At 36.5% G+C, this 17,687-nt stretch overlaps 1 protein-coding gene across 1 annotated transcript in view; it reads right to left on the reverse strand.

Annotated features, from left to right (window-relative positions):
- Window positions 1-17,687, reverse strand: part of FOXO3 (forkhead box O3) — a 170,689-nt gene that overhangs the window by 55,865 nt on the left and 97,137 nt on the right. The gene's annotated exons all lie outside the window — the stretch shown is intronic.

A 17,687-nucleotide genomic window follows, 5' to 3' on the forward strand; every position in this document is an offset into this window, starting at 1 on the left:
TTACATAACATTCAGTTTAAGTTTTTTTGGGGAGGAGGGGGAAATGACTTTCCACTTATATTGTTATAATTTTTGTGCATACTGTTTTCCTAGTTCTTCATTATTATACTGATGATTTCAGGGGTCCTCAAACTACAGCCCGCGGGCCAGATGCAGCAGCTGAGGACGATTATCCCCCTCACCCAAGGCTATGAAGTTTATTTAAAGGCCCACAAAACAAAGTTTTTGTTTTTACTATAGACTGGCCCTCCAACAGTCTATGGGACAATAAACTGGCCCTCTATTTTAAAAGTTTGAGGACCCCTGATTAGACCTTGACTCAAATTCTCCAACTTTCTGTAATTCTATTTGGTCCTAACTTCAGGAGACCTTGAGGACAAGTATTTGGCAATGAAGCAAGGTAATTACCTACTAGTAGCAAAAATAAATCTCTCTCTCTCTCTCTCCTTCTCTCCATCTCTCTCTCATTTCTCTTCCTTCCCTTTCTCTCTCCCTCTCTTCCCCTCCTCCTTCCCCCTTCTCTCTTCTTCCCTCTATTCCTCTCTCTCTCCCCTTCCCCTTGTCTCTCTCTTTCCTTTCCCCCTCTCCTTTTCTCTCTCGTTCTTTCTTCTTCCCTCCATCTCTTTCTCTCCCTCCTCCCCCTTCTCCCCGCTTTCTCCCTCCTCCTCCCTTCTTCCCTTCCTTTCCCCCAATATGGCACAGTGCTCTGTGTTTACACACAAATGATTAAATAGGAGGGTATCAGAGTTAAAGTTAGAGTCTAAAACTACGGGACAAATCTGACTAACTGTAAAGGCTTCCTGTACACATAATATAATGAAAAAAACCCCCACAAGAATAAATATTACTGAATCAATTCAAGGGTAACTTCAAGTAACACTTCCAATCCCCTAAGGCTTTCTGAGGGAAGAAAATACACCATATTAATGATTTCCACAGAAACAAGTTCATCAGGTCCATTCAATCATAGCTGTGACCCTGGCTGGCCTCCCAAAGGAAAAAGGAAGCTGAGTCACAGATGCTAAGCTGAAGCCTGAAAAGGGGAGTCAGGATGCACCCTTGCTAAGAACTAAATATTTAATGTCATTTACAAAATAAAGTTAACAAGCTGGTTGCCTTTGGCTTATAAATTGCTGCCACTGTTGCAATGTCATCAAATGACCTTAAATGATCTATCTGGAACCCTCCCTTCCCTACTAGATGAATAGGGAAGGAAAGGAGTCATTGGTGAAGGGGGGGGCAGGTGGAATTGGGGGGTTAAGAGCAAAAGAAATGTGTGTGGAGGGCAGAAAAGTGGGTGGGTGGGGGGCATTTGGCAGATTCTGAAGTAGGGAGAGGAAAAGGTGTCTGTCAACAAATAGGAATTCCCATTGACAAAATAGTGGCCGGAGAAAAAAGAAAGGAAAAAAAACATATGGGGTGACTGATTCCTTTTTCCATCTATAGCAACTGCTATCTAAACTATATCAAATACATCAAAGTATTTATTAACACTCACTTTTTTTACCTAACCCCAAAGGATAGTTTAAAACCCAGTCTATTACCTTACGGTCTTCCCCACCTCCAAAAGGGTTACCTTATCTTCTAGCAGTACTAGTGGTGATTAATATTTACTAAGTGCTCACAGAATCTAAGTCACTATCTGGAAGCTTAGAGTACTTAGAAGAACTCCCCTTAGTTCACCCTGTCTGGTGATCAGCTGCCCTCAATTTAATTGGAAGGCTTTGGGTTCTTTTCTTTGCTAACATTGGTTATGTGGTTCTGATAGATCATGTATGGAAAGGGATTCTTCCTTCTATCTCATTACCCTTTAGCTCTTCTATTAAGAACCCAGAGACCATCATTTCATAGATAGTCTCTGGCATTTATAAACCTTAAGGAAAAAAAACTACATAAATTCCACAAATTCATATGTGAATATGGGTGCACAGACATCTGAACATATATGCTCAGATTCCCACTTTATTTTAGAAAATAAAAGCTGAGAGAGGTCAAATTTGAATTTTTAAGACGCTCAACCAGGTTTTCTTTTTAAACACAGAATAAAGAGAGATTTTACTTATACATTTTCTGGTTACTAATTTAAGCCAGATATGTTATTCTAATACAGTCATGAAGACTGGTTTCTACCTCCCATCCCACTGACTTCTTTTTTTCTTCTTCTAAATAGGCTATTTCCATTCTTGGCAAAAGGAAACCTATTTCCTATAGGGTTCACATGTACCTACATATCAAACACCTCTGGAATGACACTGGATTGTTGCCACATGTCCAAATAATGCACTCTTTGAAAATAATTATCAATTAGAAGGCCATAAAATGGCTCAGTGGTTCAACTCCCATCACACTGTGTGGTATTTTGGCCACTGAACACAACGACCTCACATGAATGAAAATATTACTTCAGTTTGCTGGGATAGTTTGTGGTAATGTATGGAAAAGGTTAAATTAAAGTACCAAAGCTGGATCAAATGATAATCCCAGGGTTGGGGTTAGTGGAGGATCACCTACCCAGGTCCCACAAGTCATTATCCCAAAGGGACACCTACCACTGGAGGAGGGGCTTAATTGTTAATAGTGGCAAAAAAATAGCTATTGAATCATCAATTTCAGTCCTAGGTAACTTTCCAAAAGAATTTGTCAAAAACTGCAATTCTTCCCCCCAAACCTCCCAGGTAAATAGTATTTTTTTTCCCCTAATTACAAGTAAACATAGTTTCAACATTTATTTAATTTTTTTTCTTTTTTTTCTGCTGAGGCAATTGGGGTTAAGTGACTTGCCCAGGGTCACATAATTAGGAAGTTATGTGACATTTGAACTCAGGTCCTCAACTTCAGGGCTGGTGCTCTATCAGCATTCATTTTTATAGGATTTTGAATTCCAAATTTTTCTCCTCCTTCCCTTCTTCCTCCTTAAGATGGCAATTTGATATAGGTTACATATGTGCAAATCATGGAAACATATTTCCACATTAATCATGTTGTGAAAGAAGAAAGAGAACAAAAAGGAAAAGCTACAAAACACACCCAAAAAGTGAAAAAATATATTTTGATCTGCATTCAGACTCCATAGTTCTTTCACTGGATATACATAGCATTTTCTGTCATGAGAGCTAAGTCTATCATAATTAATCACACAAAATTGCTATTACTATGTACAATGTTTTCCTGGTTCTGCTCATGTTCACTTAACATCAATTCATGTAAGTATTTTCAGGTTTTTCTGAAATTCACCTGTTCAACATTTCTCATAACACATTATATTCACCTTGTTCATCCATTCCCCAATTGATGGACATTCCCTCAAATTCCAATTTTTTTGTCACCAAAAAAAAAATTGCTACAAATATTTTTGTACATATGGATCCTTTTCCTTTTTTTGTGTGATGTTTTTGGGATACAGACCTAAGTTATGGTATTGCTGGATCAAAGACAGTATGTACAGTTTTAAATCCTCTGGGCTTAGTTTCAAATTGCTCTCCAAAATAGATCAGTTCACACCTCTACTAACAATGCATCAGTGCCCCAATTTTCCCACTTCTTTAACATTTATCATTTCCCTTTTCTATTATATTAGCCAATTATCTGATTATATGAGGTGATACCTTAAGAGTTGTTTTAATGTGTATTTCTCTAAACATCAATGATTTAGAGCATGTTTAATATTACTATAGTTTTATTTTTTTCATCTGAAAACCACCTGTTCATATCCTTTGACCATTTATCAATTGGGCAATGACATGTATTATTATAAATCTGATTCAGTTCTCTACATACTTAAGAAATGAAGTCTTCATTAGAAACATTTGCTGTAAAAATCCTTTCCCACACTTCTGCTTTCCTTCTAATTTGGTTGCATTGGTTTTGTTTGTGCAAGACCTTTTTAATTTAATGTAATCAAAATTATTCATTTTGCATTTCCTGGTGTTGCCTATTTCTTGTTTGATCATAAATTCTTCCTTTCTCCATTGACCTGACAGGTAAACTATTCCTTGCTCTCCTAATTTGCTTATGGTATCATCCATTATGTCTAATAATGTATCTTTTTTAGTATTTGGTGTGAAATAGTGATCCATGCCTAGTTTCTGCCATATTTTCCAAAAAAGAAAGAAAGAAAGAAACCCTATAATTCTTAAAGTTAGACTAAAATGTGAATTCTTGGATTATTGGCTGAAAAATTCAAATGTAATAGCATAAGAGGTCTAAGGTCTAAATCTTTTAACATGTAGTCTGGATACTTAAAAATAGCACAATCTGCCTGTGGTAAGGGGAATAACACTGAATATTTCCTGAAAAACTAGCAGAATTTTTTCCCTAAGTTTCTGCTTTGTACTTTGAATGGATCTCTGACCTTGTTGATGAAGAACTCCCCGCCACACACACACACCCTCCACCCATTAGTACAAATCATTAGAGCATCCCTGCTTTCTCAATCTGTGCCATGCTGGTTTGGGGTCCTACTGTCAAGCTCAAATCATCAATCTACTCCATATGCTGGAGGCCATACCTATTGATCTCTTCATCTTATTGGGCACCAAGAGAGCACATGAGCTATTTATGTGTAACCTGTTATTTTAGCTATGACAATTAATTGGAAATGGGGGAGAGTGGAGTGAGGAAGAGGAAAAAAAAAGTATGACACAAATGTTCTCTTCTCTTAACCTGACTGTTAAAAAGATGTAGAAAAATATCTTTGCACCCATCCATACCCAATCAGTTTGCTTTCCCCTTTTCTAGGGTCTGTCTTTCTCCTCCCAGAAAGGAGAAAAAGCCAAATTTAATCACAGAAAAAGCAAACTTACTCAAGCAATATAGTCCAATCTTGAGCATTAATTGGGAGGGAAATAATCTGCCAGGAATAAAACAATAATGCACATATATACACGCACCCAATACATACAATGAGAGATAATCTGAATGCCTATTTGTATTTCATGAGTACTCTGGAATTAGAAACTAAACTGACCACACAGAAAATTTTAAAGTTAGGTGATAGGTTCTAACAGAAGTACTCAGTTTCATAAATGGGTATATCTTAGTGACTTGCTAGTGGAGATCACGTTCCCTGAATCTCACCCTCACTTATAGAAGGGGATCTCACCCTCACTTAGAAAGACAATATTAGTTTCCCAATTCAGGAAAGAATGGTTCTGTGCACATGCTCTATCTCTGTCTCTCTGTCTCAGTCTCTGCCTCTCTTCCTCTCTGTTTCTGTCTCTATCTCTGCCTCTCTTTCTCCCCCTTTTTTTTCTTTTTCTCCATCCTTTTTTTCCTTTCTCTATTTTTATCTCTCTCCCCTCTTCTGTCTCTTTCTGTCTGTCTCTCCCTTTCTACTTCTCTTCCCTTCTCTGTTTTTCTTTCTCCCTCCTTCTTTTCCTCTATTTCTCTCTCTCTGTGTCTCTCTCTCTTCCTCCTCTCTGTTTCTGTCTCTCTCTTTCTGCCTTTCTCTCTCTTTCTATCTCTCCCCCGTTCTGTTTCTCTTTTTCTCCCTCCTTCTTTTCCTTTCTCTATTTCTCTCTCTCTCTCTCTCTCTCTCTCTCTCTCTCTCTCTCTCTCTCTCTCTCTCTCTCTCTCTCTCTCTCTCTCTATTCCAATGGCCAACATTGGCAGGTTTTATCTTTTTCATTGAGCTGGATAAAGAAGGCAAAGCCCTGCCTACTAAACTTACGGATAACATAAAACTGGGAGAGTTAACAAATAATAATAATAGTCTGCACTTCTACTGTATTCCAAAGTTAAACATATAGTTTATGTCCATAATAGTTAACATTTATGTAGCTTTTAGAGTTTGCAAAATACTTTAGAAAATATGATCTTTACAACCACTCTGGGAAATCAGATGCTCTTATTATCCCCATTTTATAGATAAGGAAACTGAGGCAGGCAAGAGGTTAAATAATGGCTAACATAACTTTTTGTTATGGCAGTCATTGTGCTAAGCATTTTACGATTATTATCTCATTTGACCCTCACAACAACCTTAAAAGGTAGATGGTATTATTTTCCCTATTTTATAGATAATGAAATTGAGGCAAACAGGTTAAGTGACTTGCCCAAGATCACAGAGCTAACATGTGAAGCCAAATTTGAACTCAGGTCTTTTTGACTCTGGTTCCAGCTCTCCATCCACTACACCCTCCCTACAATAACTCTCTGGAAGGTTGATGCTACACGTATAACTATTCCCATTACATAACCAGAGAAACTGAGGCTGAGAAGGATTGTGATTTTTCTAAATTCACATAACTGGTAAATATCAGAGAAGAGCCTTGAACCCAGGCTTTTCTGATTGAAAATGCAGCATTCTATCCCCAATCCCATTACTAACATTCTAGAAGATTTTGACAGACTAACAGAAGGGCCTGAACAAAGATAAAACTACCTCCAGAGACAAGTACAATATCTGAAACCCAGCAGATGATTAATAAAAACTTGTCAATTGACTACTGACTACTTAGGTTCAAAAAACCCATGTGCATGTGATTGTTGTATTTCTTTTGGAGGAAGGGATTCAGAGAGAAGATAGGAAGAAGACCTATGTTCTTGTTCAGTCATTTCATGACCCCATTTGGGGTTTTCTTGGCAAAGATACTGAAGTGGTTTGCCATTTCCTTCCACAGCAAAAATTTTTTCAGTCATGTTTGACTCTTTGTGACCCCATTTGGGGTTTTCTTGTCAAAGACACTGGAGTAGTTTGCTATTTCTTTTTTCAACTCATTTTACAGTTGAGGAAACTGAGGCAAATAGTTAAAATGATTTGCTCAGAGTCACACAGCTATTTAGTATGTGAGACCACATTTGAACTTACAAAGATGAATTTTCCTGACTAGGTCCAGCACTCTATACACCGCACCAGGAAGAACAAATAGATTTTTGTTAACGGAAAAAACTAAAAACCAGAAAAATTTAAAACAAATTCATAAGTACTAGATGGAAAACATAACTCCATAGGTTTAAAAAAAAACACACCCCAAAGTACAGGTATAGCTTCCTCTCTATGTATCATGTTTCCTTCTCTCTAAAATGTTTGTACCTTACAAATTACTATAGAAATATGGGCTATTATTATTATTAAATAAGCAAAATTCTGCATCTGTGTTTCCTTTATTTAGTCTGGCCCCCAACTCCAAACAAACCAAACAAAAAGTTGTATTGTTTCTGTACTTAGAACCAAAAGCTTTCCTGATCAAAAAGCTAATGCTTTTATGTAATGAAACCAATGGAATAAATATTTTCTCTCTCTGAGTGGTCCTTGTGCTAAGATTAAGTTTTGCATATGAATGCAAAGTTCACTTGGGTTCTCCTTTGGTGTCTAAGGACAAGAGGGCCTTTAAGAAAGGGAAGGATGTGATGCTGGCCCCTAGAACAAGCACACCTGGCACGGGGCCAGGTACCCCAGGTGTCTTCAGCACACAACAGCAAGCTAAAATCCTCTCTTCCCTTCTGAGCTGAGATGTTCAATTTCTAAATGAAAGCTATCTGATGTTCTGCTGTATACCTCACTGTGAACGGAAACCGTGCTGAAATGTTTGAGACTCACAGGCTAGTCCTGGGAGCTGCTCACTGGCCCTGACTCTTTTTAAGCTGCCTTAAACCACCCTGCTTTTTAAAAAATGAGCCAAATAAGTCTTAGCTATCTTCCACCTTTGGCTTTTTACCTAAAGAAGCTGCAAAAATAGCTTCATTATTGAGAAGTGATCAACCTCTGTCTCATTATTCCAAACAGCTATGAAATTTCTAATGAAATAACCTGCATGCAAACAGGACTAAAGAGTGATGGAAGGACTTCAGCTATTTGTATACTAAATCTATATTAAAAGTTGGGCAAAATGCAAAATCCTTGGCTTGCCTTTCTGATCACTTCATCCTTCACAAAGCAGAAGATACTTTAAGGGGTACTGCCGTTCTGAACCTAATTTAGGAGAAATAGAATCCTGAAACAAGATAGGAAGAATATTCAGGAAAAAGTTACCTGTAAAAAATAATATTTTTATATTAGATCACTTGATGACTGGGGGAAGGGGTGGGGGGAAGGGAGGGAAAAAATCAGAATACAAAGTTTTGTAGGGGCAAATGTAGAAAATTATCCGTGTGTGTGTGTGATATACACACACACACACACACACACATATATATATATATATATATATATATATATTTTTTTTTTTGCTGAGTCAAGTGGGGTTATATGACTTGTGCAGGGTCACACGGTTAGGGAGTATTAAGTGTCTGAGGCCACATTTGAACTCAGGTCCTCCTGACTTCAGGGCTGGTGCTCTATCCACTGTACTACCTAGCTGCCCTCCATGTATATACTTTGAAAATAAGAAGTTATAATAAAAAAATATATATATATTTACATATTATTTATTATGTTATTATTCTTTATATGTTAAATTTATATAAATAAAAAATGTTTAAAGATATCATTTGCTTTTATCATAGTTGTTTCTACAATATATCTCCCTTTTCCCTCCCCACCCAGAATTTTGCGACCCTTCTCTTTTAACAAAGGAAAAAAGCAGCAGAGAAAACCTGTCACCCACAACTGACAGCATAGGCAACATTCCACACCAATAAACACCCCTAAACCCTACAACAGAAGAGAAGTTTATTTCCTTATCACTTACTGGGATCAAGATTAGTCATTACAATTACACAGGAGAAAACAACAAAACAAAACCTACCGATTATTTCCATATTCCTAACATGACATACACAACAAAAACACAACAGAAGATTCAATATGAAACCATGAATTTCCATTTCATACTGTTTACTTTTTCTTTAAAAAAAAAAAACTAACTATATAATAAATACTACATCTAGTTTTCAAAGCTACCCTGCTTTTCTGTGCTTCCAATATAGTGCCTTTTGTTTTTATTTTTATAATTATGTCTATTCTTCCTCTAGGGTCTAATACCTTCATTCTGTGCAAGTTTGTGTTTCTCCAAATTTCCCATATTCCTCATTTCTTCCAATATTTCATGACCATGCACTTTCATTAGCATTCTCTCCCTCTTCCTCTTTGTATGTATGTGTGTGTTTATGTATGTTTGTATATGTGTGTGTATATATAGTATAGTATATACATATATATAAATGTGTGCATATATGCATAAATATACACACTTTATATGTATGTATATACACACACGTTTTATTTCCCCTCCAAAATATATGCTTGCCACTGCTTTTAGCAACTTGATATATATATATATATATATATGTATATATACACACATACATGTTTTATTTCCCCTCTCAAATACATGCTCACCACTGCTTTTAGCAACTTTTTATATATATGTATATACACATACATGTTTTATTTCCTCTCCAAAATACATGCTCACCACTGCTTTTAGCAACTTTTTATATATATGTATATACACATACATGTTTTATTTCCTCTCCCAAATACATGCTTACCATTTGTTTTTAGGAACTTCTCAGTTAATAAATGCCCACTGCATTCCCAGTTGTGTTACACAAAAAATTCTTCTGTGAGTATCTTGGTATGTGTGTACATGACCATTCTATCCTTGGGTGAGTGAGTGAGTGAATGAGGCATAATATTATTCAAAGTCTGATATAATCTAGGCCAGTGATTCTCAAAACTGGTGTTTGTCATACCAATTAGAGGCAGATCGTCCTAATTCCAACACCAATTCCTTTGACTGTGTGACACTGGGCAAGTCCTTAACTTTTGCCTGTTTCCTCTTCTGTAAAATGAGGGTGATAATCACACCCCCATCTCCCAGGATAACATTGAGGAATAAATGAGATAATAATTGTAAAGGTTTTGCACTGTCTGGCACATAATGTTATATTATAAATGTTAATTGTTTGTATTATCATTATCATGTATGTAGATGAATATAGGGAGGGACAGTATACAGAAAATGGCAGGGAATACTAATTCAGGGAGAAAGTATTTCTGGCTGGGGAAATCAGGAAAAATCCTGAAGGCTATGTGAGAGAAAGGAGCATGGGCCTGGAGATAATCTGAGGACAAAGGGAGGGGAAAATGGATGACAAAGGGTCCTTGGAGGCTTAGAAATCCTCGAGTCCCAGAGCCCTTGAAGAAAAGAGCTGCTTCTCCCTCCACTAGGAGCCTGGGCCGTGTAGTCCAGCCTGTCTATCCATCTCCCTAACCCATCATCCAGCACTGAGCTTTGGAATCAATGGAAGCATTCAGAAAGGGATTACATCACTTCATTATGGGCAGCCTTTGTGGCCCAACAATCAAGGGGGCAAAGACAGCGGCCAAATCCAGACATCTTTACTTAAGAGACAAGGTCCCAGAAAACAAGGCTTAGTACAATAAGAGAGGAAAAGTCAAAATGAAGTTCATCTTAAGTGGGGATCACTGAGCCAGTCTGAATCTTTCCGACATAAAAGGAACAGGGTCCAGTAGCACAATAATCCTTTGATTTGTATTATGTAAAATTGCCGTGTGAATTATATAAATTTTACTTTCAGAAACATTTCCCAAATGTCACTAAAATAGGCAAATTACTATGGGGGAGGAAAAACATAAGTCATTTCTTACTAATGAATGTGCAGACTCATGTCTTATTTTCTTTAACAAGTTTTGGGGAAGTGTTTATCCTGGAGAGAGAGTAAATTCTTGTGAATTAAAACAAAGCATAGATACAAATTGATACAATACAGCCTTGTACCCACCATGGTTCCAAAACCATTTCTTTCAGACAAAGGTTGGGTCTCATATCCTTAGCTCAACAAATGGCACCTGTTCAAGGGTTTCAGGAGAGATATGAGTATATTTACACAGCACCCCACTTAAAACAGATGTCACCTAATACCATGTGCTATAATAAACAAGATAATTAAAACAAGATGCCCTGAAAAACTGTCCTATAGATTGATTTTTACCTCTTCACTGCATAGTTCTTGACAAAATTAATAAATACCCGAGGACCTACTATATAGGATCATAGATTGAGAGCTGGAAAGGACCAGCCCCCTCATTTTACAAAAAAGGGAAATTGAAGCTGACTGACTTGAAGTTGTCTATTTATTGTTCAGTAATTCATGGATAAACTCCTATTTCCCTTGGTAGAAATGACTACCTAGAGGGTTTGTGCCAGATGGGAGACAGAACCTACCTCCTGTTTCCAATAAATTCATGGTATAATGGTAAAGTGTGCTGGATTTAGAATAGGAACAGGGAGACAGGTTTAAATCCTGGCCTGCCACCTACTTACTGACTATGGGATCTTGGGACAAGCCATTTAAACTTTTTGTGCTTCAGTTTCCTTTCCTGTGAAATGAAAGGATTAGACTAGATGACCTCTAAAATCCTTTCTAGCTCTAAAACTATGATCAGACCAGCCTAATTTTCCCCACCAGAACCATTTTACAGAATTATTATTATGGAGCAGAAAAAAAGAGAGAGAGAGAGAGAGAGAGACTTAACAGTGATCAGAGTGGAGAGGGTGAAGAGTCTGCTACCATGTTATAGGGAGCAAAAATGGTCCAGGATTCTGTGTTTTTATGGATTATTCTCTTCCATTTCAAGAGGGCTGTCTAAGCTGTACAATTATTCTTACTGAGATGTCAACATGGTCCTAAATTTTAAATAGAAAATGGAGAGACTGGGAATAAAGGTACCTGGAATCAGCCCATCCATCCCCTGCTTCTTGCCTCAATAAGCCACTTATATGGCACCTAAAAAGGAGAGCAATCATGCTGTTTCTGCCTGAGAGCATGTGATCCTTTAATTTCAAGAACACAGGATGGTCATATCATCAAAGACCTCATTGTACCCCAAACACAGAAGAGCACAGAGTGAAGCATCTGACCTTTATACTGTAAAGATTGGGGTTTGTATCAAGTTTTTGATCATTCATAGACTGTTATAAATGCTGTTTTTAATAGATTTTTTAAAATTTTAATTTTTAATTGTTTTTCCTTAAAATTTCCCCCAAATAAAAACTCTTTCTTTTTCTTTTTCTTTTTTAAAGATTAGTTCAGCATTTCACAAATCAGGTAATCAATCAAGAAAGGAAGCACACATACACATATATACCTTAAAATCTCCCCTCCCACAAACCTAGTGAATTTTTACAAAGTTGGCAGCTAGCTAGAGTATGCTATTCTTTCCCCCAACTTTTAAGATTTAGGTGCTTAATAAATGATTGTTAACCAACTGAACAACTGTGCTGTTGGTGTTGCATTTCCCCATCCAATATTCATTTTTCATAAAGAACCAGGTCCAAATCCTGCTTTCTCATCTGTAAATTAAAAAACTGGACTTTGTGGCCTCCAAGATTCCTTCCACGCTCCAAATCTATGATCCTATTTCAGGCTTCCCAAGTTCCCTCCAGGTCAAAATTTATAATCCTGCTTCAAGTTTAGTTGTAACTTCTAAAATTCAGTTAATAATGCCGGAAGAGGCACACAGAAAGCAAGCTTTTCTTCCTCTTTTAAATTAAAGATTTACAAATCCTAGCCCTTTCCCCTGGAATGAGAGATTTTTAAGCAGGAAGTTTAATTTTTGGAAAGAATAGCCTAAAAGGGCTCAAAGGGGAAGGCAAAATTATGACCAAGTGAATAAGAATGTGGACAAAGACTTACTATGTGTTAGACATTATGCCAGGCTATAGTAGGTATATAAAGACCTAAAATGCAGCAATTATTCTCCTGCTAATAATAAGCCTTCAAATTAAGTAGTAAGCATAATATGTGACGTTCATGAAAGAGTGTATAGGGTAATAAGGTACAGGTATACCAGGTACAAGCGCTTCATTAATGTCAAAGTAGAGTTAAGAGATGTGTGCTGTGTATGAATAACAATAATAAGGCTACTCTGGCTGTATTCTGTTGTATATAAAAGAAAGGGACTATTAAAGCTGGATAGGTGGTTTGAGTCTAAGTTAGGAGGGGCTTTAAATGCCAAATAGACGTGTTTGTACATTGGAATTTACTGGATGGGGGTGACATGGGATAAAATCTCTGGCCTATTATAGTTCTGTAATAGATTGAAGGAGAAATAGGTCTAAGATAGAAAGATGCTAATGTACAAAAAAAAATTATTTCTTAATGTTTTTAAATGGTTCTTGTTGAAGACCACAGATCGTAATTCTATGCCAACTACAAATAAATAAAGGATTATTATATTAGTTTATATATTAGTTAATATATTATATTAGCATGGGAAATTCAGAGTGCATAAATTCTTTCTACCATTTTTGTTGTTAAAAATCTCATACCAGTTTCCTTATATATAACATGGGAATGATACTAAAATTTACCTCCAAAGTTGTTGAAAAGATCTGATTAAATAACATGGGTAGAATTCCTTTGCAAACTTTAAAGTGCCAGCAATTATTTATTGTTATTATATCATCACACTGGTTAGCACTATTAACTTATAATAATACTAATCTAATTCAATGTCTAATATAGTAAATATCACTGTTAAAGTCTAATACAGTAAAAATCAAGGAGTGTACACATAGGTTTATGAATACACCTAGATATTTTTGTAAGAAAAAAGCCAACTTGAATATTCACTTATTCAATTAGTAACCATTTATTAGAGCTAAGTGGCCAGAGGATAGAAAACTGGGTGTAAAGTCAGGAAGAGCCCAATTCAAATCTAACCTCAGATCTAGATAGATCACAACCTCAATTTGTCTCAATGTCCTCATTTGTAAAATAGGGATCATAATAGCAAAGGGCTATTGAGATAATAATGCTAGTGACTGATATATAGCAGTTACTTTAGAATTCTTAGCCATTGTTATTAAGCACTTGGAAGAGATTTTCTTCCTCAAACCCTAGCATATAACATAATCAAATTAGATGAGGTAATATTGCAAAAATAACAGGAGGTGGGGATACTGAAAGCAGCTAAAAGTAAGGTGGGGGGGGAGGGAGAGGGGAAATGTACTGAATCATAATAATATAACCATCAGTAGTTCTGGTAATAATCCATAATATGTTATTTAAAGCAAGTCCCGATGTTTCAGAGTCTCCATCTAACCTTTGAGGTTGTGATCAAACAAGGTAATCATACTCTTCCTACAACAATATCCTATTAGAGAGATAAATACAAGGCTGAGCTGTAGGGCTGAGGCAGAACAACTATATTCTTAAAGCCAATATATGGCTATTGGATTGTTAATTTCCCCCCCCTCAGAATTCATTTCTGATAAGATACTGTCATCCACAAATGTGGAGAGAAACATGAAATTTTATATCATTTATGAAACATGCTAAAGTCATGTAAACTAGACAAGCTACATAAAACAGAACAATTAATTCCCATGATACTCAATTCTAGAAAGAGACCTGGCCTCAACTGTTCAGTCCCCCAGAATGGGAAAGCACAAAAGTTCAGATTACCCCATAATAAAAAGGACAGATGTTTCAATTGCTCTTTGGAGTGGTACAATCACAATGTTTGTATTTTAACCCAATGTCTATGGCTAAGAAAAGAAAAGAAAATTTTTCTCATGCTTCCATTTAAAAAAAAGTCTTAGATATCCTTAAATTTACTCTATTCTTCCCTATTTATTCTCAAACTCTTCTCTGGTGGCCCACCTCAGCCTTTGATTTCCATCTCTCTCTCTCTCTCTCTCTCTCTCTCTCTCTCTCTCTCTCTCTCTCTCTCTCTCGTTCTGGGGTTTTTTCTTCTAGTCAATTCTTTCTTCCAGTTCCCAATCTTCTTCCCATTTTTCCTTCCCTATGAATCTCCTTCTCACTCTGCTTTCTCTGCTGATATTCTTCCGAATATGTAAGATCAAACTAATGACAGATTTCCAGGAGTTACATTGGATTGCCCCTGTTCTTACATAAGGACAACCGTATGTACTGGGTAACAGATTGGGCGTCTGCTGCTCAGATCCATTCTAGCTATTCAGAAGGATTGGATCACTGAAAAACTGGCCACCAGGTGATTTTTTGTGTTTGGAAATGTTGTAGCAAACTTACAAAGATGGACAGAAATAGTATCTATATCTGGAAATCATGCTATTAATTGCTTCAATAACACAATAACTGTAAGGTAACATTTATGTAGCACTTACTCTGTGCCAGGCATTGTGCTTACAATATTACAATTATTATTTACTTTGAATCTCACAACACCCCTGTGAGCTAGATGCTATTATGATCCCCATTTTATTAGATGAGGAAATTGAGGCAAACAGTAAGTTTCTTACCCATGTTACATAGCTAATAAGTATCTGAAGTTGGATCTGAACATTGATCTTCCTGACTCTAAGCCCAGGTCTCTATGCACTGTGCCATCCCAAAATAAGAAGGAAGGTACTACAATATCAGATTGTTTAGAAACCATTTATTTAGATATTTAGAAACTAAGCCATGTTTAGAAAAATCATTTTAAGTCTGAAGTAAATAAACAAGTCAATTTCCTGATCTATATTCCTAATTTTTTTTAAATCAAGGATTTATTGTCTGAAAATAAAGACTCCTTCTCTTTTTTGTGATCTAAATTGACCCAAAAGGGTTAAAAAACACCCATGTTATTTTATTCATGCAAAAAAGCTATGAAAGCAAATTGATTCTTTATTTGCAGTTATTCAGTGTCTTCTTTTGGAAAGTTCTTATGATTATGAAATAATCTAGAATCTATCCACATGCTTTGTTATCAAATGAAAACATTACCTAATGCTTTTTTAGTTATCAACTCTAGGATCAACTCTAGGGATTAAATTACAAATAGATTCGTTTCGGAATAAAGAAACAGAACTGTGTCGGGGTTAATGAGTTTTGGGCTAAAAAATAAAAAACTAAACAACAAAAACTGACCACAAAACTATACTGCCTTTCACTGACTATAGTTAGTTTTAGGTCTTTGCAGTTAAATGAGATAGAGGACTGTGGGGCTAAAAAAAAAACCCAATTTAAATATTTTTTAAAAGGAAGTTGATGATACAGGTAAAGATCTTTCTTTTTAATACTAGTTTCTTAAATATGTTGTTTCTTCTTAAATTTTCATAAGGTAAATGGAAGTTGAAAGTGTGTGCATTGTTATAGAACTACATCTCCATTTTTTAAAGTATGTTGTTTATATTGGATTGCTTGCCATCTAGGGAAGGGAAATTGGAACACAAGGTTTTACAAGGGTCAATGGTGAAAAATTATCCTTCATGTTTTGACAGTAAAAAGCTTCAATTAAAAAAAAAAAAAAAAGCAAAATCATGTTGTTGTCAAGTATGTCATTTCAGGCATGTCTGATTCTTCATCAACTCATTTGGAGTTTTCTTGGCAAAGATATTAAAAGTGATTTACCATTTCCTTTTCTGGATCATTTTACAGTTTAGGAAACTGAGGCAAGTGACTTGCTCAGGGTCACACAGCTAGGCAATGTTTTGGACTCATAAGGATGAGTCTTCCTGATTCCAAGTCTAGCGTTCTATCCACAGTACCAAGAAATACCCTCAGCTTATGTGAATCAGCACCTACCTGTTTGGCAATTTAAATTCTTAAAGATTCCTTGGGTAGGAGGAAGGGAGAGAACATAAACATTTATACAGTGCCTAATAGGTATGACCTTCAAAACAACCCTGTCAGGTAGGTGCTGCTATTATCCCCATTTTACAGCAGAGGAAACTGAGATAAAAACAAACCTTAGACTATTTGCCCAAGATCACTTTGTTTTGGGTCTGTCTAAGGGAAGATCTGGACTAAGATCTTCCTGATTCTAGCCTAGAGCTCTAGGTATTGCTTTGTCACCTTTTTGCCCTCCCTAGGGGACTGAGGAGCTTATTAGCCCAGACTCAAAAAACTATGGGTCAAAGGAGAAACTCGAACCTAGATCGTCCTCATTCTACTCATTAACATTACAGCTCCTTAGTGTCTGGAAAACATAGTAATCTATATGAGAATGAGGCAATTAGGTAGTGGGCTTAGAGGGAGGGCCCGAGTTCAAATTTGCCCTCAGGCACTTAGTTGTGTGACTCTGGGCATGTCAAGTAACCTGCCTCAGTTTCCTCATCTGTAAAATGAGCTGGAGAAGGAAATGACAAACTATTCTAAGATCTTTGCCAAGAAAATCCCAAATGGAATCACAAGGAATTGCACGGGACTGAAATGACTCAACAATACTACCAGGAACACCAAGCCTGAATTAGGAACCTGAAAAGGTCTACTCTTTAAAATTTCAACATTTCTCAAATATTCCATCGCTGCAACTATGGTATAAAAAGCAACAGCCTGTGTCTTCCAAATCCATTCTGAAAACCTCCTCAGTTTCTAGTTTCCAGAAATTCCCATTTTATGCGTTTGCCCTGAGATCAGCTGTATTCTCACTTCATCATTACTGCTCTCAAGTCTGGAATTTTCTCTCTTTCTCTCTTCATCCCCACCAGCTCCTGTCTTTTCTCAAGCCCCAGCTAACAGCCCCCTTCAATTCCCTTTAATTCTAGTGTTTTTCCTCTGATGATTATCTCCAATTTATCCTAAATATAGCTCCTGTTTATACATAATTGTTTTCTCTTACATAAGTGTTGTCTCTTTCATTAGATTGTAAACTCCTGTTTCTAAGAGTAAGGACTGTCTTTTGCTTTTCTTGGTATCCCCAGGGCCTAGAACATAGTAGGCACTTAATAAATTATTACTGACTGACTGCCCTCACAGCTGGAACCCCCAAAATATTATCTGGAAATAAGCTTAGTTAAGATTTAACAACC

This window comes from Sarcophilus harrisii, chromosome 4 (assembly GCF_902635505.1).
Source record: "Sarcophilus harrisii chromosome 4, mSarHar1.11, whole genome shotgun sequence".
Classification (NCBI taxonomy): domain Eukaryota; kingdom Metazoa; phylum Chordata; class Mammalia; order Dasyuromorphia; family Dasyuridae; genus Sarcophilus; species Sarcophilus harrisii.